The sequence below is a fragment of the Stegodyphus dumicola genome, chromosome 9 (genome assembly GCF_044657685.1).
Source record: "Stegodyphus dumicola isolate Sdum_Otavi_A_Nest chromosome 9, ASM4465768v1".
Lineage (NCBI taxonomy): Eukaryota > Metazoa > Arthropoda > Arachnida > Araneae > Eresidae > Stegodyphus > Stegodyphus dumicola.
Window position 1 is genome coordinate 74,960,432 of NC_140776.1, and position 24,220 is coordinate 74,984,651.

Here is a 24,220-nt window from a genome sequence, read left to right on the forward strand (position 1 = left end):
TTCATTAGTTGTTCCGGTTCTGCGCGGCCAAAAACTTGAATGGACTTATTTCTATTTCTCGTCGATAGCTATATATCATAATAAAATAACACCACACACATTACACAGAAATAACACGCTCTAATTTTCAATACATTTATTTTCCATAGCGACTCTCTAGCGCTAGGTTTCACCTCACAGAGTAACATATGAATCGCAACTTCGAATGGACCACAAAATCAGGTTTCTCACAGAATATATTTCAGTGCCAATTCTGGTGGCGCATTCGCTATTAGCCCAGATTCCGCTCTCGCGCCAAGTATTTCTAAGCTAATACAAAACGTTACGTGTTTCTGTCAAGCCTCCCCCATTTTGGAATGTCAATCCCACTTTATGGTTTGCACAACTGGAGGCACAGTTTGATATCGCCGGAATCACTGTTGACTCCAAGAAATTCAGTCATGTGATATCTGCAATCGAATCCGATATTCTCAATAGCGTTTATGATATCGTTTTGCACCCACCAGTGACTGGCAAAAACGATGCATTAAAAACACGCTTAACTGAATTGCATTCTGAAAGTGAGGAGTCGAAGTTCCGTACACTTCTTCAGGGGCTAGAACTTGGCGATCAACGCCCTTCCCAATTACTTTGCCGTATGCGAAACCTTGCTGGAGAGACCGTTGGAGAACCCTTGTTGAAATCTCTATGGATATCCCGTCTCCCGAAAAATACACAGAGTATTTTTGCAGTCTTAAGTGATGATCTCCCAAAACTTGCTGTTGAAGCTAATAAAATTACAGATCTCACAACTTTCCCTAACATACGTAAATAGTGGTGCTACGGTATCTACTTCTCCCATTGAACAGCAAGTTGCAGAGCTGACAAAGCAAGTAAATGAACTTTCGCTAGCCATCAAAAACAGCCGTGAGCGTTCCTGTGAATGAAGAGACAATCATTCCCAACGCAACAGAAGACGCAACAGAAGGCGTAATAGATCCAATGGACGCTATCGCCAGTATTAAAAACCGTGTAACAACATTTGTTTCTACCATACTAATTTTGGTTCCAATGCACGGAAGTGTGTTTCTCCATTTTCCATGCAATTTCCGGAAGTCGGAAAACTAGATCGGCGATCGCTTGTCGGCCAACGTTGCGACTGCCACATTAATCGAATTCTTTTGGCCGATTCATCGTCAAAACTCACCTTTTTAATTGACACCGGAGCCGATTTATCTGTCATTCCCAAGAGTTACAGTCAGTATCCCAAAAACCCAGCTGACTTAGTACTCTTTGCTGCTAACAGCACCAAAATAGCGACGTATGGCACCAAACTCTTAACCATCAATTTAAACTTACGTCGCTCATTTACTTGGCCTTTTGTCCTGGCAGACGTCAATCAACCCATCATAGGTGTTGACTTTCTTACGAAGTTCAACTTACTTATAGATGTTAAAAAAACCGTTTAATTGATGGACAAACAAAACTATATTCTTGTGGTAGACTTCCCACTGCGAACCCGCTCAGTACTAGCATTCATATTTTGATGGGTAACTCAAAATTTGACAAAATTCTTGCCGATTACCCCAGCTTGACAAATCCTTCGCAAACGAAAGCAATAACAGAAATGATACTTTTACCTTTTTCTATCATTGCCAAGGTCTCAGCAGAGTATGTAAGAATGGGTCTGATTAAGCTTTTGTAAATTAAAATCTTCGTTTTTCTGCTAGTGAAGTTAGACTTCAAGTATTTTTTGAGACAGAAAAAACATCGGTTAGCATCTGTGACTCTACTACGGATCTCGGGCATTAAATCATTGAGAGTATTAACTTCTGATCCGAAATATTTCAGCAAAATATGTATCATTCTTTCACTGATACATATTTTGCTGAAATAGGATATTGATAATAAAAATATTAAAGTATGAGTGAAATAACAGGAATATTCAATGGAATACATGAATTCTGAAGCAACTTCGTAGCAAGAAATTGTAACAGCTTTTCTAATACAAACACTGAAAACTCTCTATTTGAAAAAAAATATATATATATATTGGAGAAAGTTATCTAGAGCTATTAGGTTATTTTGAAGCAGGACTACATGAAAAATGAGTCTGCTCTCGCCGGAACTCGAACCTGGACCTTCTCGAATACTCACCGAGTGGGCTCCTGTTACTCAACGAAGGTAAATCCTGGTGGTGAAGAATCATCATCATCCACCACCGTTTAAGTTCGGGCGCTACTATATAGTCCTTAGGTTTTTTTTTTATTTGAAAAATGAGCAATGCCCTCGCCGGGACTCGAACCTGGACCTCTAAATGCGTGCGAGTGTACTACTGTTACACCACGAAGGCATGAAGAAAAGAGGGAGAAAATACGGTCATACCATGCTGAAAGTACCGGTTCTCTGTTGTTTGACAAGTACCTACTATTTCGGAATTATGAAGACTTTGCAGATATTTTGAGAACACTTCTACTATAGTAAAGTAAGAATTGACGTGCAAAGTGGTGCCAATCTTGCGATGCTCATGGGAGTCGGATAGGACCGAGCAAACGCAGCAGGGGGTAGGTGCAACGTTAAAATGTAGCAGCGCCTTTTGACCGCATCACCTTCACCATCCTGCTATCTCTGCAACGATCTGTTCATGGCAACGGATACATCTGTGTTGTCACTGATTACTTCACAAAGTGCTTTGAAGCGTATCCAATTTCTTATAAATATGCTGTCGCGATAGCAGAGGTAATGATGCAGAATTTGATTTCCAGGTTTGGAGTGCCTCAAATTATTCGGCACAGTTAAAAACCAAACAGTACTTTTACATTCACAGTGGAACGGCATGGTAGAGAGGTGTAATAGAACCATCCTAATAACTTCTCGCTGATGGTTTCCAGAAACCAACAGGATTGGGACCAGAACTTACCTCTGTTTTTACTGACTTGTCGCAGTGCTATGCACGAGACTACTAGCTATTCCCCATCCAAGATGCTGTTTTTTTTCTCGGTCTTCATCTATCTTGTGGTTTGTTGTTTGATCACATACGGATGCGTCTTTATCGCCTGAGGAGTATATTCAAGATCTCCAAGCACGGTTTGAAGTGACGCACAACTTTGCGCGAGAGCGAGTCAACTTCGCGACAGAGAAGGTGAAGACCCAACACGACACGAGCGCTACAGAACATTGATTCAACGAAGGAGACATCAAGGTGTGGTTGTGGAATCCGATTCGACGTAAAGGACTTTGTCCTAAACTACAATCATCCTAGAAATGTCCTTACACAGTCCTAAACAGGTTGAAGAACGTTAAGTAACGCTTCGAATCCGTAAGTTATAATTTTAAGCCTAAAGTTGTTCATTACGTTAGGTTAGCCGGTTGGCCCCTTACTATGGCCATAGAGCATAGTCCCCATAGTGTGTGTAATGTGATTAGCTTGATTCTATCCCTAAGATCGTGGTCCTATATATACATAAATTTGTAAATTCATGCATTTATTCATGCATGGTTTAATTGCTTGTTATTTTATGAAATTATTGTTTTAGTATTTAGTTTAGTATTATTATTGTATTAGTTAGTAGAAGTTTTTAGTAGTTGTTAGTGATTTTCTTTAATTGTAAGTATGGCTTCCTGTTCAGAGATTGTACTGCCCGGGATGTGCAGAATGAAAATGCTAAGCATCGCCGAAAAAATAGGGTTACAGGGGCAAGTCCATTTAGCATTTAGCATTGAGGTAAATGGCTGTCTTGTAACAGTCAAGGGTAATGTAATGTAATATACGAGTGTGCTGCAACCCTTCTGGCCAATAATAATCGGCCTCATATGGTTGTAAGGATCTTAAGTTTTACTAACGTTTATTTTATTTTAAATCTTTACTATCACTTCTTATTTTCTACTTCCGGCCAGAATTATAAGCGTTAATGTATTTATGCAAAGTTTGTCTGGCGAGCGCCAAGTATTTAAGTTGTGGCTTTTTGCCAAGCGAAAGAGAGGAAGCAGTTAGTCGAAGCAGGCCGCTTACCTTAGAAGTTTTACTCAGTTGCTGGTTGCCTTCCAGGCCAGAGGTTTAATCCTCTTGATAACTTTAAACGTATTGTAGTGTTCACAGTTCTCTGTACTACATACGGCTTCCTGTTAATATAAGGCCAATCTTCCACGTTTATTATTTCAAAGTTAAGAGTTTAGTTTTATTTTTATATTTTTACGTTTAGACCACAAGTAGTGGGTCTTTGTATTTCGAAGTACGGAAGTTATTGTAAATAGAGAAAAATAAAGGGTTTTGTATACCCTTCTTGTGTATCCTGTCTACTTCCCACAGTTATTGAACATAGCTTTAGTAAGCTCTCTGTTCCGAGTCAGGTCCTTGCATGTTCCCGAAGAAAGTAAGACGAAACATTGAACCTGATAGTGGGGCCCAACGAAGAAGAATAACCATGGCCGAGTTTCAAGAAGAACCTGTGCTGCCTACAGAAGCGGCTCAGAATCCAGAAATGCCAGCTGCCGCCCTGGAAGGATTTGGTTACATCGTCCAGACCATGCGCGCTTCGATGAAACCAGAAGCAACATTTAATGGAAACTCACCGGTAACCAGTTTTTTGGAAAAATTGGATGACCACTTCATGCTCTACCCCGTGCACGAATTTCAAAAAGTAACCTTAGCTACCAGCGCTTTGAGGGGCCAAGCGCTTAACTGGTTCAAGTGTATAGGCAGAAGTCTCTTGGGTCAAGCAGGAAGTCCCACCTATACTTACGAAAATTTCAAGACTGCCCTAGTAAAAGCCTTCCCTGTTGTAAGGGATCGTGCGAAATTAGAAACGGAACTTTTCAGTATATATCAGCAAAGAATCGAAAACCTCTCAAGCTTTATTTTAAGAAAAATTCACGTCTTCAAACTCTTGTATGGAAACCGTCCGGATCCTGAGATAATTCAAGTGATTTTGCCGAGGTTACTGCCCCAAGTGCAAGACTTTATTGAATTAAGAAATCCGACTACACTGGAAAAGTTATTTGAGCTAGCAATCCAGTTTGAAAGTAGAAGAACGGCGGACATTGAAAGAAGACGCCAATATCAACAGAGAAACCAATTTGGTGCGCCAAGACTACAGAAAACTCAAGCACACGGCTACGGAAGCAAAACGAATCAGTGGGCAAGGAAACCCGAGCATTCAAAAAGAGCCGGCGAACGTCGACAGTTCAATAGCAATCCAGGAAAAAAGTCTCAAGGCCAGTGGAAAAAGAAGGAAAGCACGGAAATGAAAAATAATTTAAACTAAAACGGATTTCTGCTGACGGGAGGGTGCGGAAATCCGAAGGCCACGAAAACCCCTCTTCCTTCAAGTTAAATACAGTAATGGTGAAAAATTTGACTCTTCCGAAGATTAAAGTGTTGGTGAATAATATCCCAGCCACCGCACTCCTGGATACAGGCGCGCAGTGTTCCTGTGTGGCAGAAGATTTTTTTAGGAAGTATTTTCGGAAATACCGCATATATAATTCGGATAATACGACAGTGTTAGCGGCGCAAGGAGAAAAATGTAAGTGTATAGGTAAATTACCGCTGTATGTCCGTATCAAGGACGAACAAGTAAAGGTGATGTTTTTCATAGTAAAGAATCTGCAAGCACATATTATTTTAGGAATAGATTTTCTTTCAGAGACACAAGCAACGCTGGATTTTAATGAAGCGTCCCTTAAGCTGACAATGAAACCAGTTCGTGGAGAAAAGGCCGAACCGCCGATGTTAAATCTTGACCACCTGCCTAATGAAGAACAGCGAAGAATCCGACAAGTGGTAAGTGAATTTGCTTCGTTATTTAGTGATATTCCAGGATTTACTCAGGTTACTAACCATAGTATTGACACCGGAGATTCAATGCCAGTTCGCCACAAAGCATACCGTTATGATAAGAATAAGGAAAAAATTATAGAATGGCATATCACCGATATGCTACGTAAAAAGATCATAACGCCCATCACAAGTAGTTATGCTAGCCCGGTGGTTTTATGTAAGAAAAATAATGACTATCCTTTGACACATCCAAAAAGGTGGAGATTCGCAATTGACTACCGTAAATTAAACTCCATAACTAAATATCCGGTATATCCGTTACCTATTATTCAAGAAATTCTAAGGAACATAACATCCACCAAATATATGACGACTTTAGACTTAACGACTGGTTATTTTCAAACAGGGGTTAGGCCTGAGGACGTGCCTAAGACTGCTTTTATAACCAAGTCTGGCACTTATGCATTTTTGCGTATGCCGTTTGGCCTTTCAGGGGCGCCGGCAACATTTCAGCGATGTATGGACATTGTGTTAAGACCTGTTCTTGGAAAGTCCACATTTATCTATTTAGACGATATCATTATTACTAGTGATAATCTCGACCAACATAAACACGATTTAAGACAGGTGTTTTCTTTATTAAATGAGGCCGGTCTAAAAGTTAACGTCGAAAAGTCCAAATTTCCAGCCCCTGAATTAAAATATTTAGGTTACAAAATATCTCAGAAAGGAATAGAGACAGACGAATCAAAAATAATCGCTGTACAAAAGTATCCGACTCCAAACACGGCAAAGAAGCTCTCTTCTTTTCTAGGACTTTGTTCATATTATAGGTCCTTTATAAAAGATTTTGCAGCTATCGCTGAGCCATTGTTAAAATTAAAAAGGAAAAAGGCAAGATTCTCGTGGACGGCCGAAGCCAATAGTGCTTTCGAAAAATTAAAACAAGCATTAACGCAAGCCCCTGTGTTGAAATTTCCTGAAAAGGATGAGAATTTAGAAATTTCAGCGGATGCTTCGGATTATGCGGTAGGAGCGGTACTTTCGCAAAATCAACAGCCCGTGGCATTTTTTAGCCGAACTTTAAATCAAACACAAAGAAACTATTCCGCGACCGAGAGAGAGGCACTTGCAGTTTTGTTAGCAGTGCAAAAGTTCCGAGTCTATTTTGGAAAGGCGCCAATAACAGTGTACTCTGATCATGCGGCGGTAACTAGATTGTACTCAGGGAAAAACTTATCCCCAAGGTTAATAAGATGGGCACTCAAGCTACAAGAATATAATCTGGTAATCAAGCATACCCCCGGAAAGGAAAATATCGTAGCAGATGCCCTATCCAGAATTAAAATAGATGAAGAAGGTAATACCGTAAAGGTGGCAATGCTCACAGCATGTACAATAAATTCTAGAGAAACTGTAATAACCGAACTGGGTAAGGATCCTGAGTTTGGAAGCATTTATGAGTATTTAAAGGATCCTGAAAATTTTAGCCACCAAGATATTGTGGCGATAAGAAATAGGGCGGCCCATTACGAACTAATAGATGGTCTATTATTCTATACAAAAACTCCGAATTCCAACAACGAATTTCGACCTGTTATCCCAGCTAGTCTTAGATTAAATATCCTGCAGGAGCTCCATGACAGCCCTTTAGCTTCTCATGCTGGTATTCGAAAAACTATCCAACGCGTACGCAAGGCAGTCTTTTTTCCTGAACTGCAAAAGTTAACAAGGGCGTATGTCCAGTCCTGCCCAACATGCCAAGCAGTTAATTATATTAATTTCCGGCTGGCCGGGTTTCTAAATAGTATTAAATCCGAATTTCCAAATGAAATAATTGGCATCGATTTATTGGGCCCTTTCCCAAAAAGTCAGTTAAATAAAAGTCGCTATCTCCTTGTTATGGTTGATCATTTTAGTAAGTGGACCGAAATTGTTTCCTTAAAACGAGCCTCCGCAAAATTAGTTACTGTTTCTATTTTAAATAAATATATTTTAAAATACGGGGCGCCCCTAAAAGTTATATCGGATAATGGTCCTCAATTTGTAAGTAATGTATTTGAAGACATGTGCAAAAAACTGGGCATACGTCATTTAAAAATGGTCCCGTATCGGCCGCAATCAAATTTAGCGGAACGGGTCAATAGAAATATAGTGAAAATTATCCGTAGTTATGTTAAAAATTTTCATAAAAGCTGGGATAACTATGTCAATGAATTTGCTTTCGCCCTTAGGACCGCAAAACATGATACAACGGGCAAAACTCCTGCTGAGTTATTTTTAGGCAGAAAGATTATAACGCCGTTAGATAAATTATTTTATGTGCAACAAAGAGCCCCAGAATTTAAAATGGGTGATATAGAAAAACTAATTAAAGAAGCAAAAAAGAATACTGAAGTAGCACAGAGAAAACAAAAGCTATATTATGACTTGAAAGGACGGGGAGTAACTTATAAAGTAGGGGATGAAGTATTAAAAATTAAGCATTCACTTTCTTCAGCACCAGAAGATAAAACTGCCAAATGTTTTCCACGATTTGAAGGACCATATGTCATAGAAAAAATAACTCACGCTGTAGTAGTGTTAAAAGCCAAGAATGGTGAAACCTGCTCCGCAAACATTGATCAAATCAAGCCCTACTATGATCGTAATAAAATGCAAATATTTACAGATCTTTTGCAGGATCCGGCACGGCAGATACCGCAGGCACAAGCTCCAGAGGTGAAACAACAACAAGTACAAGGGCAAGCCATTAAGGTGGTCTACTACAGCAGCATTACAATACTAAAAATTTTTTTACACGCAGAATCGCTAATTAAGAAACTATGTTGCGTGAAATTTGGCAGAAATATAAAGCAATAGGTCAGTTTTCGAATCACAATGTTAGAATCAGGTTTGAAATGAAATTTACTTAAATATTATATTTTAAAAAAATTAGTTTGAAATACGTAATTTTAATGTGTAGTTTGGAAAGCCATCAATAGATGGCGCTACGAGTTAAAATTTAACATTGTAATCTTATTTCTGCAAAAATTCACGAAGTAATTGATTTTGATATCAGTTATAAATCATATTTTTTTCTAAATAATATTTAGAAGCGTTTCATATATTTTTTTATACACAGTTTTCACTAAACATTGTCAGCTGTCAGCAGAATGACGTTTACGGCAACCCTATTGCATTGCTATTCCGCCCTCGTTTTGTTTACATTTATTTGTACTGTGGTCAGTTTGCAAAAAATATGCGAAAATATCAAGAACGACCGAAAAAACATCCTGGTTTTAATAAAAGATCCAGAATTCAGCGTAAACGTCGAGCTCAAGAAAAAAATATGAAATTAAATTCCCGAGATGTGGAAGATTCCGAACAAGCGGATGTTTTCGAAAGGTGAGAAATAATTTATTCTTTATATCGACTACCCCGTGTTTATGATTTCGTAGTAAGTTAATTCCGAAGTAAAATATGCGTATTTTTTTTATTGAAGGTCAGAAATTATTGATACAACTGCATCTGTGTCAAAGGAGAATCATTGCCCGGATAATTTTTTTACAAAGTAAGTTTTTTTTTTTTTTTTTTTTTTTTTTTTTTTTTTTGTATGTGTGTGTATGAGGGGATGCTAATAATTGTTCAATTCTGTTATAACAATTTATTCCTCCATTCACACTAAATTGTTGGGAAATATTGAAAGGGTAAATTCCAATTCACAAGGAATTGCTGAAATAATTGAATCTTTTCAAAAGTATGAGCATGTTCTTGCGATCTAAATTGAATTCACCATCATTACATGTATTATTGGAAATTTTATAGTCATATGTTTGCTACGAAATGCTTTGTCAGTTACCTATGGTACATTTTTACAGGTGTATGCACATTTATTCATGTGCTCGCTGTTCAACTTGCTCTTTTTTATTATGTCATTTACTTGGATGTTAAAACTTTCTTTTAGCGTTGGAACATTTTATGATCATTTAGTAAAATTTATATATAAATATATATTATTGCTTGTTTATTTATGGTTCTGTGTATTTGTCATGTATGCATGTTGTGAAGTGTAGTTTTTGAAAAATATGTCACAAATGGTAAATTCCACCAAAAGCTGGATTGAATTGATATTGGGATGCAGGTAATTAGAAAATATCTGCCGTGTATTTTGAGCGTAAACCAAACTAGTGCCAAGAATGGGACCAATACGCTCAGGCTTGCTTAGCCTTTTTGCCATTGTCCAAATTGAATTATCTCCAGTATAAAGGGAGTGAATGCTTTCTCTGTATAACAATAAAATATCTGTCTGATCAAAAATCTACCAATAAGAAACTTTTCATATGTTATGTGACAGACTTTCTGCAAACAGAAGTCCTCAGCTCTGTTCTTGTACATGTTTTTTAATTGTGGTTCAGATGTGTACTTCTCAAAGGAATTCTTCTCATAGGAAGATTATCTGAACATTTAAAAACTATATTCTGCTTTTAGGGGCCTAATACTTTATGCCCCTAAAATTAATACTGAAATTTCTAAAATGTTGAAAAATATGTCATCTGGATTCTGTGCAAAAAATATAATCCCTTTTTCATTTCTGCATTTGCAATTCCTGCATTTTCTTTATTCCTACATTTTTTAATTGGAAGGAATTTCATTCGCAGAGCCCTCTAATTTATTCTTACAAATCATGTAGTAATGTACCATTTTAGATAGATATAAATAACACATTTTGTAATTTTTCTAAACTGTGGTTATACAGCATGATATAATAGCTACACAGGGTATGGCGAAACAGTATACAGCAATATCTGTCGCACTGTCTGAGATGGGTGGTAGTCATACATTGCTTAATGCTTAAATAAATTTGTTATGTGTTATTTATTTATTCATGTTTTTTTTTTTTTTTTTTTTTTTTAATTATGTTATAGCAGTTTATTTCTTTCATTCTTAGGTCCGGAAGTGAAAAATTTGACTTTTCTACGCCAGAAGTTACAGCTAATGTTCTAAGACAAACCAGGCTTTCCTGAGGTAAGTTGGTTTATTTTTAAAATAGATATTAGCTGTGCATGATATTGAAATTCTTACAGTTACTTAATTATGGTTAACTAATTATGTATTAATTTAGAAGTCAAGCAACCAAAATCAGCGTTATATTTTCAAATAGTGAATATTTCAAAATATGGTGCTGATTTTTGTTGCTTGACTCTCAAATTAATACTTGGTCGGTGTGTTATTGTATCTTAATTAAACTAATTATGGTTCTTTTCTTCTCAGTTCTGATCTGGACATTTCAGTTATTGACTCTGACGTAGGAGGTAGAAATACAAGCTCTCTTTTGGGGTAAATATGTATTTCTCTATGCCAAAATTAAAATGTCATCATTTATGTTTTTCTTTTATGGTGTTACATTATGTTGTTTACATACTGATAGCTATTAAAACTGTTAAATATAATATTGTAGCTATCAAAAAGAGGGGGATGAATTTGATTTGTACCAAATTTGGACGTTTTGCATGAAAGAACTTGAAAATAAAAGATTTTTTTAAAAATATATTCATTGAAATCGGTGAAATTTTCAGACGGGACACTGAAGCAAATGAAAATATTTTGGGGTTTGATTCTTTTGATGGGAGCCTCATCAATAAGCCTACTATCTTTTTTAAATATTGCTTCTTTTTCATTGTTTTCATGATGTTTTATGTTCCCTTCATGAAAGAGATTTTTAATAATTTAAATTTTGTTAATAAAATATAACAAAATGAAATCTGTGATTATGTGGCTATTATTTTTTCCATATATATTTATTTGAGGAAAACCAAAAATCTTATTATTTTACAGAATTTTTAAGAAAAATATAAGGATAAAATTTTTTAAATAATTCTGATTACTACCTTTGCTTTCCTCTCGTAATGTGCCTCAAATTAGAGCAATTAGACAACAAATTTAAGTCGTGATCTTTTTTTCCAAGTTTTTTTTTAGGCTTAGGAGTATAAATTGCTTATCCCCACAAGACAGTGCATCTTCTTAGTATGCCATCCTAAGGCTCCGTTCACATGATGGTATAAATGTCATAGACGCATAATCATAAGGCACAAAATGTGGGAGTTCCATTCACACCTGCGAGAGAGGGTCTAAGCCATAGCCAATTAGAGAAGCTAAATTTGTGCATGCATGTATGTGTCTACAGCTTTCTCTCTCAATAGGTTTTATGTATATGCTCTGATTGGCCGACTCTTATATCAAGTCGGCACAAAGTTGAAAACTTCAAGCTTAATGCCCAAACTAGTTTTTGTGACATAGCAAGGTCTGACTACAAAGCGTTGTTAGTTGGGAATTATGACATTTATACAACGGCTTGAATAGAGCCTTAGAAAGCCATTTGGTAACTGAGTTATCCACCATGAAAGAGTTATTCTTGCCCCTCTTCATGGTTTTCCCCGTGTATATGAGCCATTTCCCTTAGAAAGTCCTCCATGAAAGCATCCCTCCTCTTAGATCAAGTGCTTTGCTGTCATCAAATAAGCCAAATTTAAACCTAATTTGTAATATTTATATATATTAATTATATATATGTATATATATTGTGTGTATATATATATATATATATATTAGCTTGGAGTCTGAGCCTCTTCAGGAGAACCTTAGTGATGAATTTCTGTGTCCTGATTCACCTTTAATTATCGAAAGGGAAGATCGACGAAAGGCAAATCCATTACCATCTGGCAGAACAATTTGCAATATGTCTTTTGTAATAGTGCAGGCTAGGACATTAGAGCAACATTCCCTAAATTGTAAATTTGGAGGATCATTTATTTTTAACAAAGTGATTCGACGTGGTCTTGTCACTACATATAACTATGTATGTGATAAAATTTTATGTGGGGAAATGGCAACAATTTGTTCTGATATGGAGAAAAGCAGCCTAAATCAGCTTGCGGTATTAGGTGCGTTATCTACTGGCAGTGGATTTTCACAAGAGGAGGAAAAGTTTAGCATCATGGAAATTCCGTATATGAGCAACTCGACCTTTGCTTCTTGTGAGCGAACTACTGGCAAAACAATACAGGGATGTGCACAGGAAACTATGTGTGCTGCTATAGAAGAGGAGAAAAGGCAGGCAGAACTTCGCAATGATAAAGATAATGATGGTTATCACTGTATAACTGTCATTGTTGATGGAGGTTGGTGTAAAAGAAGCTATGGGCATGGTTACAATGCTTCAAGTGGCATATCTGTTATTATAGGAATGGTCACCCAGAAAATTTTGTTTGTTGGAATTCGCAACAAAGTGTGCCTTATATGCAGTGCTATTGAAGATGGCAAGATGCCAAATAAAGTGCACCTTTGTTGGCGAAATTGGAATGGGCCTTCTACAGGTATGGAAAGCAGTGCCATTGTGGAAGGTCTGAATTATCTCCAGTGTGTTCACAAAATACGTTGTACTCGACTTGTTGGAGATGGAGATGCTAACACAATGGCCAAAGTGAAAGAAAGCGTTTCATATGGAGGACGGGTGATCAAAGTAGAATGTGCTAACCATGCTGTTCGAAGATATCGCAGAGCTCTTGAGAAACTTCAGAAAAATACTGAGCGCTTCTCCGGGGCTAAAGGAATTGCTGCCCGTAAATTGCTGAAAATTAAAATGCCACTGTTAGTCAGAGGTGCTAGAGTAGCTATAAAAGCTCATGCTTTACCTAGCCATTATCAGCACACACAAGAAGCTATTGATGCATTAGTATCTGACTTGAGAAATGGGCCACATCATGTATTTGGCAAGCATGATGCTTGTAGTGCTTTTTGTGCCAAGAAAGGTGCAGAGTTGGACAGCACATACAATGAAATTTTTTCCTCGGGTATGTTGCAAGCTATTGAAGCAGAAGTGGGAAGAGTACTGATATCGTGTAGCAGTACTTCTATTTGGAATGCCACAAATAATCCTGCTGAAAGCTTCATGAGTCAACTGTGTAAAACATCTGGTGGAAAAAGAGTTGATTTTTCCAAAGCTGGTGGCATGAACAGGCATGCGAGTATTGCTGTCATGGCCTATCAAAATCCAGCACAGCAGTGGCAAAAAAATGCACAAAAAGCTGTAACAGGAAGTAGCCCCAGGACTCCAACTTTGAAATTCTTAGCTTCCAGAAATAAGCGCCATGTAAAACGTCTTGAGAGACGTAGACTTTTTGACACTGAGAAGAAAAAGAGAAATATGAGGAAAGCAGGACATATTCAGCAAGGTGGGGATATTTCTTATGGTGATTTTCCTGAGAAACCAGACCTATCAGACGAAGCATATGAATTGGCAGCTAAAAATTTTTTTATATCAATTGAAGTTCCAAAAAAAAGATTTTCTTGAGGCCGTAACACGTGGACAGTCATCATCTGAAAGATGGCGTCACGAAAGATCAAGAAGAATATCATCATCCTTTTTCAAAGATGTTGCTGATAGGCGTCCAACAACACTCAGTGCTGCTTTAGTGAAACGTATCATATATAATGATAACGTTTCAACTAAAGCATTAAAGTATGGCTTGGCTAACGAAGCAGTAGCCTTAAATCAATACAAGGAAAAGCACATGGGAAAAAACATCAGACGTTGTGGCCTTTTTATTGATCCTAAATATCCCTTTCTTTGTACTTCGCCAGATGGATTGATAGACGAAGATGGATTACTTGAAATAAAATGTCCTTATACAGCCAGATTCTCAGCAGACTTGTCAGACTTTTTCAGCAAGCCTAATTCTGTTGGTCTTCGGATGGATGCTGATAATAATCTTTATTTACCGAAAAGCCACAAATATTATTTTCAAATTCAAGGGCAGTTATCCATAACAGAGAGGAATTGGTGTGATTTATATATATATGGTGCAGAGAAGATGCAATCACATTAAGAATACCCGAAGACAAAACTTTCTGGATCAGTTTAGTTCCAAAACTCGAAAAATTTTACGTGAATTGTATTCTTCCTGAGCTTGTTGATCCAAGAGCACCAAGAAAAATGTCTCTTAGAGAACCGAAGTATATTGTTGATGCTAGAGCACAGAATGAGAAACAAAAACAGGCCACTGCTTCTGTAAAACAAACACAAGAAAAAAGAGAAATTGAAATTTCAGAAGCAGATAAAATTATTTCATCTCCTAGAAAGAATGCAGGAGAGAAAAGAATCAGGAAACCAAAAGTTATTTTTGATTTGTAATCAGTAACAAGCCAAGCCAGCACACCGTAACATTTTCTACGTCTGAATAAAAACTATGCCTGCAACAAAGCATTATGATTAAATCCATACCTAATTAGAATATTACCCCATTTCTCTAAAAAAATATGTTCAAAAAGTCTCTGCTTTCAGTAATAGATACGTCTGATCAATTCTGCCATAATTCTGTAATCAATACTTGAAGCTAGAATCTCCTGTGCTGCACTGCCATTGCATCTCTTTTCTGAATGTTTCATCATCCACTTCTCATTCTAAATATTCCTGTGTGCTTTCATTTATAGCTGCTAACTTGTTGTGAACATTTTCTGCACCACATGTTATATTTTGCAATGTAAATAATGCGTGCAATCATATATTTTGGTTTTAATCATCAGTAACTTTGGTAAAACTACATTTATGCAAAGAAGACTTCCATAAAGTCACAGTTTCTGTGAAAAAGAAAATAAGTTTGATGACCTCTGTCATAATTCAATAAATAATTTTTTAAAATAGCATCACCTGTGCTGCACTAACATTGGAAAAAATTAAAGTCATCTCTTTTCTGAATGTTTCCTCATGCACTTCTGTTTCTAAGTATTCTTGTGTGCTTTGATCCATAGCTGATAACTTGTTGAGAATATTTTCTGCACAACATGTTATACCTCTGAACTTAAATAATTGCGGTAAAGAAGTATTTTGGTTTGAATCATGTGTAATTCCAATATAAGTCCATTTCTCCAAGGAAAACCTCCACAAAGTCACTGCTTCTGTAGAAAAGTAAGCCTGATGAATTCTGACAATTCAGTAATCAATTTTTGAAGATTACATCTTCTGTGCTGCACTGCTATTGCAGCAAATTAAAGTCATCTCGTTTCCGAATCCACTTCTGTTTCTAAGTATTCTTGTGTGCTTTGATCCATAGCTGCTAACTTGTGAACATTTTCTGCGCCACATGTTATACTTCGCTATGTAAACAATACCTACAATGATGTTTTTCGGTTTCAATCATCAGTAACTTCTGAATAACCACATGTCTGTAAAGAAAACCTCCATAAAGTCACTGCCTCTGTAGAAAGCAAAACAAGTCTGATAAACTCTGCCATAATTCAGCAGTCATTTTTTGAAGATAGTCTCCTGTGCTGCACTGCCACTAATTATTAAAGATAGCATCGTTTCTTTTGCCCTACCGTTGCAGAAAATGAAAATCTTTTCTTTTCTGAATTTGTTCTAGTACTCATGTGGCCTGATATGCTTGTTCTCTAAACATTCCTGTATATTTTCTGTGCAGCTGCTAACTTTTTGTGAACATTTTCTCCACCATACTGTATACACCTGCTTGTAAACAGTGATAGCCATTAAGTGATGTACATCTACATATACTTAATTTGAATACAAGAAATAAATATATGTCTGATGAACTCTGCCTTAATTCAGTAATCAATTTTTGAAGATAGCATCTCCTGTGCTGCAGTGCGATTGCTGAAAATTAAACTGATCTCGTTTCCGAATGTTTCCACGTCCACTTCTGCTTCTAAATATTCCTGTGTGCTTTCTCCATAGCTGCTAACATTTGAACATTTTCTGCACTACGTGTTATACTTCACAATGTAAAACAATGCCTGCAGTGAAGTATTTTGGTTTCATTCTTCTGTAATTCCAGTATAACTCCATTTCTCCAAGGAAGACCTCCACAGTCACTGCTTCTGTAGAAAAATGTGTCTGATAACTGTACCATAATTCAGTAATCAATGTTTGAAGAGAGCATCTCCAGTGCTGCACGCGATTGCTGAAAATTAAATTGATCTCTTTTCCGAATGTTTCCACATCCACTTCTGCTTCTAAATATTCCTGTGTGCTTTCTCCATAGCTGCTAACATGTGAACATTTTCTTCACCACGTGTTATACTTCACAATGTAAAACAATGCCTGCAGTGAAGTATTTTGGTTTCATTCTTCTGTAATTCCAGTATAACTCCATTTCTCCAAGAAAGACCTCCACAAAGTCACTGCTTCTGTAGAAAAATGTGTCTGATAACTGTACCATAATTCAGTAATCAATGTTTGAAGAGAGCATCTCCAGTGCTGCACTGCCATTGCAGAAAATTAAATTGATCTCATTTCCAAATGTTTTGTCATCCACTTCTGCTTCTAAATATTCCTGTGTGCTTTTCCCGTAGCTGCTAACTTGAACATTTTCTGCACCATGTTTTTCTCAGAGTAAAGAGTGCCTACAATGAAGTATTTTGGTTTTATTCATCAGTAATTTAAGTATAACCACATTTCTGTAATGACCTCCACAAAGTCACTGTTTCTGTAAAAAAATGTATCTGATGAACTCTGCCTTATTTCAGTAATCAACTTTTGAAGATTACATACCCTGTGCTCATTCCCATTGCAGGAGATATCTCTTTCCGAATGTTTCCTCATCCAGTTATGCTTCCAAATATTCCTGTGTGCTTTCATTTATAGCTGCTAACTTGTTGTGAGCATTTTCTGCACCAAGTGTTATACTTTTCAATGTAAACATTGTCTGCAATGAAATATTTTGGTTTCATTCATCAGTAATTTCAGTATAACTCCAGTTCTCCAAAGAAAAGCTCCACAAAGAAAGATCTCCAATACAATTATTTACATTGTGTATTCTGATAGGCTTTAGAAATTTTTGAAAGTATTGGAAATTAATAACTTGGCATCGAAAGTGAAATTACAATTGTACTGAGTAAAAAGACACGTTTTATTTACAGGAATTCTATTGGACATTGGTTGTATGCTACAACAAGTGCTTTATAAAGCAAAAAGATACGTTGGATTTACAGGAATTCTATTGGACATGAGGGACTTTCCTGTATGCTACAACATGTGCTTTATAAGGCAAGGACATTACTTAAGAGGGTATAGATATCGTTTGCGGAGAGGACTCCGAGACAGTGAGCGTTAAGTTGCTAGTTCCCCTCGCTTTGTGTTTCGCCTGATACTGCTATAGTAGTTTGGTGCGCCAACTTCAGTTAGGAGCACTGTAGGAAGGCCTAGCGTGCCATATGGTTTTATTGAATTTTTTACTGATTTCTGCATTATTAATGAGCAATTTTTTCCAGTTTATTGTTTCTGAGATCACAAACTTGGAATATATATTCGAAAGTAGTGATTCCTCTCACTGCTGCTGAAGAATGTGACCTTGATTTCTTCAAACACCTTAAAATGCTTGCTCATAACGATTTCCTGCAGAAGCAAAAATGAGCATCCAGAGATGAAAGTTTCCAAACTCTTCAAAGCAAGCGGATAGCATTGAACAGCAACCTGGGGATGATGAAAGTCATAAAATCTGGTGACCCCGCAGGCAAGAAAATTTAAATGATGATAGCTGCTATAAGCCGATCGGCGGAAGTTCAGATTCTGGCAATGAGCCAAGAAGAAATAAAACTATTTGTCACCAGCCAGAAAGAGTAAGGAAAGTGTCTGCTAACATGAGAATGAAGATTTTTGATGCTGCAAAAAAGCTGATGGAAATAGAAATGCCAGTACCCAGCCTGACATCCCCCCCGGGGGTTGATGTAGAGAACTCTGCGAAGCTACTGGCTAGGATCTGTACCTAGGCAGTCTCGGCCACGGGGGTATAAAATTTATGAACTTAGTGGTTCTGAAGGCTCTGGGAAAGGTCACTTATTGGCCGGCCTCGGAGTCTGGCACGTCCTAGCGCGGCATGGTACTAGTAGCCCGGAGGTTTTCCCCCAGGTTCGCTGGGTAATGTCCCGCTGTGACGGGCTCGCCCAAGCGACTGGTAGGAGCATTAGACGACCGGTGCTGCCTGGTGTCTTATCCAGGTGGTGCGCTGCTCCCTTGGAGGATAATAGTGGAGGTTGAACCTCCACGACGTGCCCAAAGGGGGAGTAGGCCTGCAGTGTGATTTAGTTCACGGAGCAGGGAAGCCTAAAACTTACTTACTTACCCAGCCTGACATGTACACTGACAACGATGCAACCCAGGAGAATCAAGATAGATTCTGCTACACCAAACAAGTGGCTTGCATTAATCCTATCACAATTCAGGACTCCTGATTCCGCTGGAAGGACATCCATACAATGATATTTGAGAAGAAGACATACAAAATTGAGTATCGTGGAAAGATGATTGCTTATATCTTGAACGTGGATGATCCACTTGTCTACAAAACTCATAACCATGCTAAAAAATAAGGACATCAAATTTCAGTGCATCCTGCTCTCACAAGAGAGAAAGGTGATCATTAGAAGCCTTCCCAGCTCCACATGTTAATGCTGCCTCATGTTGCATAATATAATAATACACACACTGGCCAATCAATAAGAAACCTTTCAGATTTTCATCTGAATGCATGCTAGGGATGAAATATTCAAATTTTTTCTATGATGTGGATTATACTTGGTTAAAATGCCAGTATAAGTAAGGTGTAAGAGTGCTTTTCATGATGAATGAAGTAAAATGGGGAAAAAAAGGCGGCAGATCGTTCACCATTTGAAAAAGGGGCTTATTGTTGGTGCACATTTAGTGGGGGCATCGATTTCGAATCCTTCTCTAAAAAATGTAACTGCAGTTCGAGCATAGTTTTCAAAGACAGTGATCGGCGGTATCTCCGATGAATTGTACGGCAGAACACGGATTCAACTATCACAAATCGTCAACCAAGGCTCTTCCCAACAAATTTAAGCTAGAACTATGCGCAGCGAATTGCAGAGGGATAGGAATGCATAGTTTTGGTGCCTGTAAGAAAATCACTCAGTTCTGCCGACATGCAAGACTTCATTTTCAGTGGTGTCGAGAAAAGACACTGGACATCTGAGAATTGGAAATGGGTAATGTGGTGGGATATTACATTATGTATTACATATTAAACATAAGTTATGGGTTACCTCATAACTACAGAAGGTTCCTGTTCGCTGCCAGAAAAGGTTGAAGTAATCTGCAATGTAAATTACCGACAATACATGAGCTTTGTTCATTTAAAGGCATGATAAAATTTTATCGATGCTTTTTGAAAAATGCTGCAGAAACTCAAGGAGTCATACACGAAATGTTAAAGGGTGATAAAAAAAAGATCATTGTAAAGTTCTATGCACAGATGAAGGTGTTTAGTGTATTTAATTATGGCAAAGCACACTAGGGCTATCTGCCTAAGAGAAGGGATGCCTTCGTGGAGGACTTTCTAAGGGAAACTGGCTCATATACACGTTACACATGGGGAAAACCACGAAAACGCCCATGCAGCCAGTCCGTTCGCGGGATTCGAACCTCGGACCGAACTACTAGTGTTCAGCGATTTTACCGCTCTGCCGCTGGTAGGCCTGCACAGATGAAGGAATTTACCAGTTTGAGAAGTGCAAATCTGATTTAGTCAATGGTGCCCTTTTGTGTTTCCCAATGGATTACCCTTTGTGTGCAGATGCATCAGACTTTCCTATAGGATCAGTATTGCAGCAATTGGAAGAACAAGAACAAGACTGAAAACCTATTGTGTTCTACTCTAAAACATTAAATAATGCACAGAAGGTTTATAGTACCTATGACAGAGAATTCTTAGGAATATATCTTTCTGTCAAGCATTTTAAACATGTATCGGAAGGACGCAAATTCATCATACTTACTGATCACAAGCCACTGTCATATGCATAGAAGCAAAAGAATGGGAAGGCATAACCCAGACAACAACACCAACTTCAGTATATATCGGAATTTTCAACTGATATTCAGCATATTGATGCCAAAGAAAATTTAGTTGCAGTTGAAGTAGTCTCAGTTACTGGCTATGAAGCAGTAGCAGATGCTCAAGAATATAATGAAGAATTGCAACATTTAATGACAGGTAGTGCTTCACTGAAATTTAAATCATCTACATTAGCATTTTGGAAAACATTAAGATGTGACAGCTCAACAACCAGTATCAGGCCTTTTATTTCAAAGCAATTTAGACAACAAATGTTTCATCAAATTCATAATTTTGCTCCTCTGGTATCAGGACAACTGTCAACGAGATGACTGAAAAATTTATCTAGAAAGAAATTCACGAATAGACTTAAAGTACTGTTAATTGTCAAAGGAGCAAAGTCAACAGGCATACAAAATCTAAAATAGCCGAGTTCCAAGCACCTCATGCTAGATTAAGTATTGTGCAAGTTGACCTGATTGGGCCATTACCACCATCTGCTGGTAGGACGTATTATCTGACATTTATTGACCATTTTTCCTGTTAGGGAGAAGTAGTTTCTTTACCAGATATCACAAGAGAAATGGTTGTCAAAGCATTTTACAATCATTGGATTAGCAGATTTGTTGTGCCTAGTTCCATAATCTCAGATCAAGAAAGACAGTTTGAGTCGCAGCCTTTCAAGAGCCTTGCAAAAGTATGTGGTGCTAAAGTTTTACGTTCCACTCCATACCACCCACATTGCAGTGGGAAAATTGAGCAGTTTCTCAGAACTTAAAAAAATGCAATAAAGGCTCACAGCAACATCAGATGGACAGAAATCCTTCTAGGATTCAGAGTTGCAATATGTCCTGATACTAATCACTCTGTAGCTCAAATGGTATATTTTATGCAAATAAAGTTACCATGTGAGTTTTTCGACTACCTACCACTAAAACTAAACCTGAACCATTTGTAACAAATTTACTGTCTTTTATGGATCAGCACCAGTTTATCAACTGCTAACAAACATAAAATATTTATGCATAAAGACTTGAGATCATGTTCTCATGTGTTTGTGAGAACTGATCGTGTGAAAAAGGCACTTGAATTTGCTTATTGAGGGACCATTTTTTTGTGGTGAAAAAATATGATAAATATTTCCGAGTCTTAATTAAGGACAGACAAGTTAACATTTCATTGATAGACTGAAACCAGCTTATTTGTTACTTTCGAACAAATTACTAGAAACAGTGACTGAAAATAAAAAACCATTTCACATTTCATGTACCCAAAATTCTGATACTGTACCTAACGTCAAATCTGTTATTCTAGATGGTATGAAAATCAGAAAATGTGTTGGATTTAAGGACTAATGTTTTGTATATTTTGCTATACTTCATCATTCCTCTGACATCATCTTCTAAATATTAGTAAATATATATCTGCATTAGTGATAATCAGCTGTGAGCACATAGTGCACCATCTGCAACTCATTTGGGTATAAACTATGCTAGTGATTATAATGTCCTTGCTTTTTCCCATATGCCATATGTTGCATGAAATTTTGTTATATGAATCTAGCTTCCTGTGAGGGATTTCTGTGATCTTTCTAGTATGTATGGTCAAGAATTAGGCTTGTGATATACTGTCATGATTTTGCCCACATGTTCCCTGAATATACTACCATTTCCTTAGGAAGACTTCCAAGAAGAATACTGTTGTGAGTTCTAAGCCTAACTATGGTTTGGAACTGTTTATAATGAATTATTGGGATTCTGCACATGTAATGTGGATGCAATTCTATTTCCATTTAGAAGATTTTCTGCAAAGGCAATGCTTTAGCTGTGAGATAATTCTGTTTTGGAAATAAAACTGATATTTATTTAGATTTGTGGTATTTATAAGGCAGTTTATCAATAGCAGGTAGCATCTTGCCTCTTTGCTTTGATCAGGGCCTGTGCAACCAGTGGTAGTCAAAATTTTTAGAATTTAGAGAATAGTGCATAGCAAAATTTTATAATTTAGCAGAGGGCACTGAGCAGCAGAATTTAGAGGCAAAAAAATGTTCAGAACTTACGAAGACATCAGCCAGCAGAATTTAGGATATGCAGAGATTGCACTGAGTGGCAATAGTGCCATATGTTACATTTGCTATCTGCATTATTAATTTGTGAAACAATTTAAGCTGTTTGAAAATGCATTTTTCTGTTAGAAATTTGTATTTCTTGCAATTTCTTTTTTTTGGGGGGGGTCGAGAATATGGTGTTAAAAATATTTTATCATTTTCTTTTTTTTTTTTTTTTTTTTTTTTCAGGTGAAAATTTTGTGCATGATTTGGCTTTCATTGAGACGTCTCTGGGTCAGGAGTTACTAAGGAAGAGAAACTTAGATGCAGGTTGAAGCATGCAGTGTCAAATGTATAAGGAATATAAAAGATGCTGTATATTAGTATAAGTTTGAATAACCATAATAAAAAAATTTCTTGAAAATTGTGTTTTTTCTGCGAGTTATTAAAATTGGAAATAATTAATTACAATATTTATGAAAATTTTCGAAAATAAAAATACAAGTAGTATTTAAAAAGTACTGCAAAACTCATTTTTAAGTAGAAAAATTATTCTCAGATGAAATTCTTTCGATTATGCAAAAGGACTTTTTTAGTATTTGAAAGGTTCATTTGAACCCAACAACTGAAACTAACGTATCCCCAGTTTATTGATACCAACCATTTTGTTGGTATCAATGAACCCACTACTTTCTAAAAGCATTTCTGTCAGTTACTAAGGGCTAATGAACAAGTGTTGAATTCTCAAGATGAATGTTGCCGAAACAGAAAAAAGTGTAGTTCAGAACATTCTGCAGTAGCTCAAACAAAGTCACGGACCTCATCTATACTGTAGTCAGAGAGAAATTATTCCCCTTCCTTTTCTTTCAAAAGCTGAGTTTCCAAACGCACAACGGGAGGCCGTTGCTAAAAGCTGTGGAACCAGTTTTATAGCTATTTTTAGCAACTTGTGAGCTGTTTTTCAGATAACACAGTAAATCTCGGGGAGGGGGAATTTGAAATCATGATTACTGCCGGTACGGCAGAATTTAGGTACAGCAAAATTGTAAAATTCAGCGAAGCATCAAGCAATAAAATTTTAGAATTTTGTGGGAAGGGCACTTGACAACAGAATTTATTGCGTACAAAGTCAGCAAAATGCATAGCGCCGTACCTGATTCATGATACAACAGTATTCATTACCAATAGCAAACTTGTTTGAGGATAAGTTCGAAAAAATGTTTTCTAGTTGTTACCTAAAATCGGTAAACAATAATCTTTGAAAGATTATTCGATTATATCGTTACTAATATGGTAAAAATTTGAAAAGCAATCAGAAGCCATATTTCACGTCTTCACGTCACGATTTATTTTTATTTGTTCGAATATGATATTTATATCTCTCTTCCTACAAGTATGTATCTTCGTACGTATAAAGTATCAAAAATAATAAAAGTAATTAATAAATTTTCTCTAGTTGCCCTGAAAACTACATCTGAATATAAAGATAAGAAAGACATCAGTAAATTGCTGTTGTTATTTGCTGATCATAATGGTAATCAACCGAACATGATCACATATACCGTCTTC

General features: G+C 36.9%; 1 long non-coding RNA gene and 1 pseudogene across 1 annotated transcript; both read left to right on the plus strand.

Moving 5' to 3' along the window:
• Positions 1-7,931: 7,931 nt before the first annotated feature.
• On the plus strand, positions 7,932-23,353 carry LOC118199489 (uncharacterized). The gene is made up of 4 exons (XR_015043211.1): positions 7,932-9,311; positions 10,689-10,765; positions 11,012-11,077; positions 22,901-23,353. It is a non-coding gene; the product is annotated as an uncharacterized LOC118199489 (long non-coding RNA).
• LOC146995385 (uncharacterized) lies at positions 12,477-14,930 on the plus strand (annotated as a pseudogene).
• Positions 23,354-24,220: the final 867 nt, after the last annotated feature.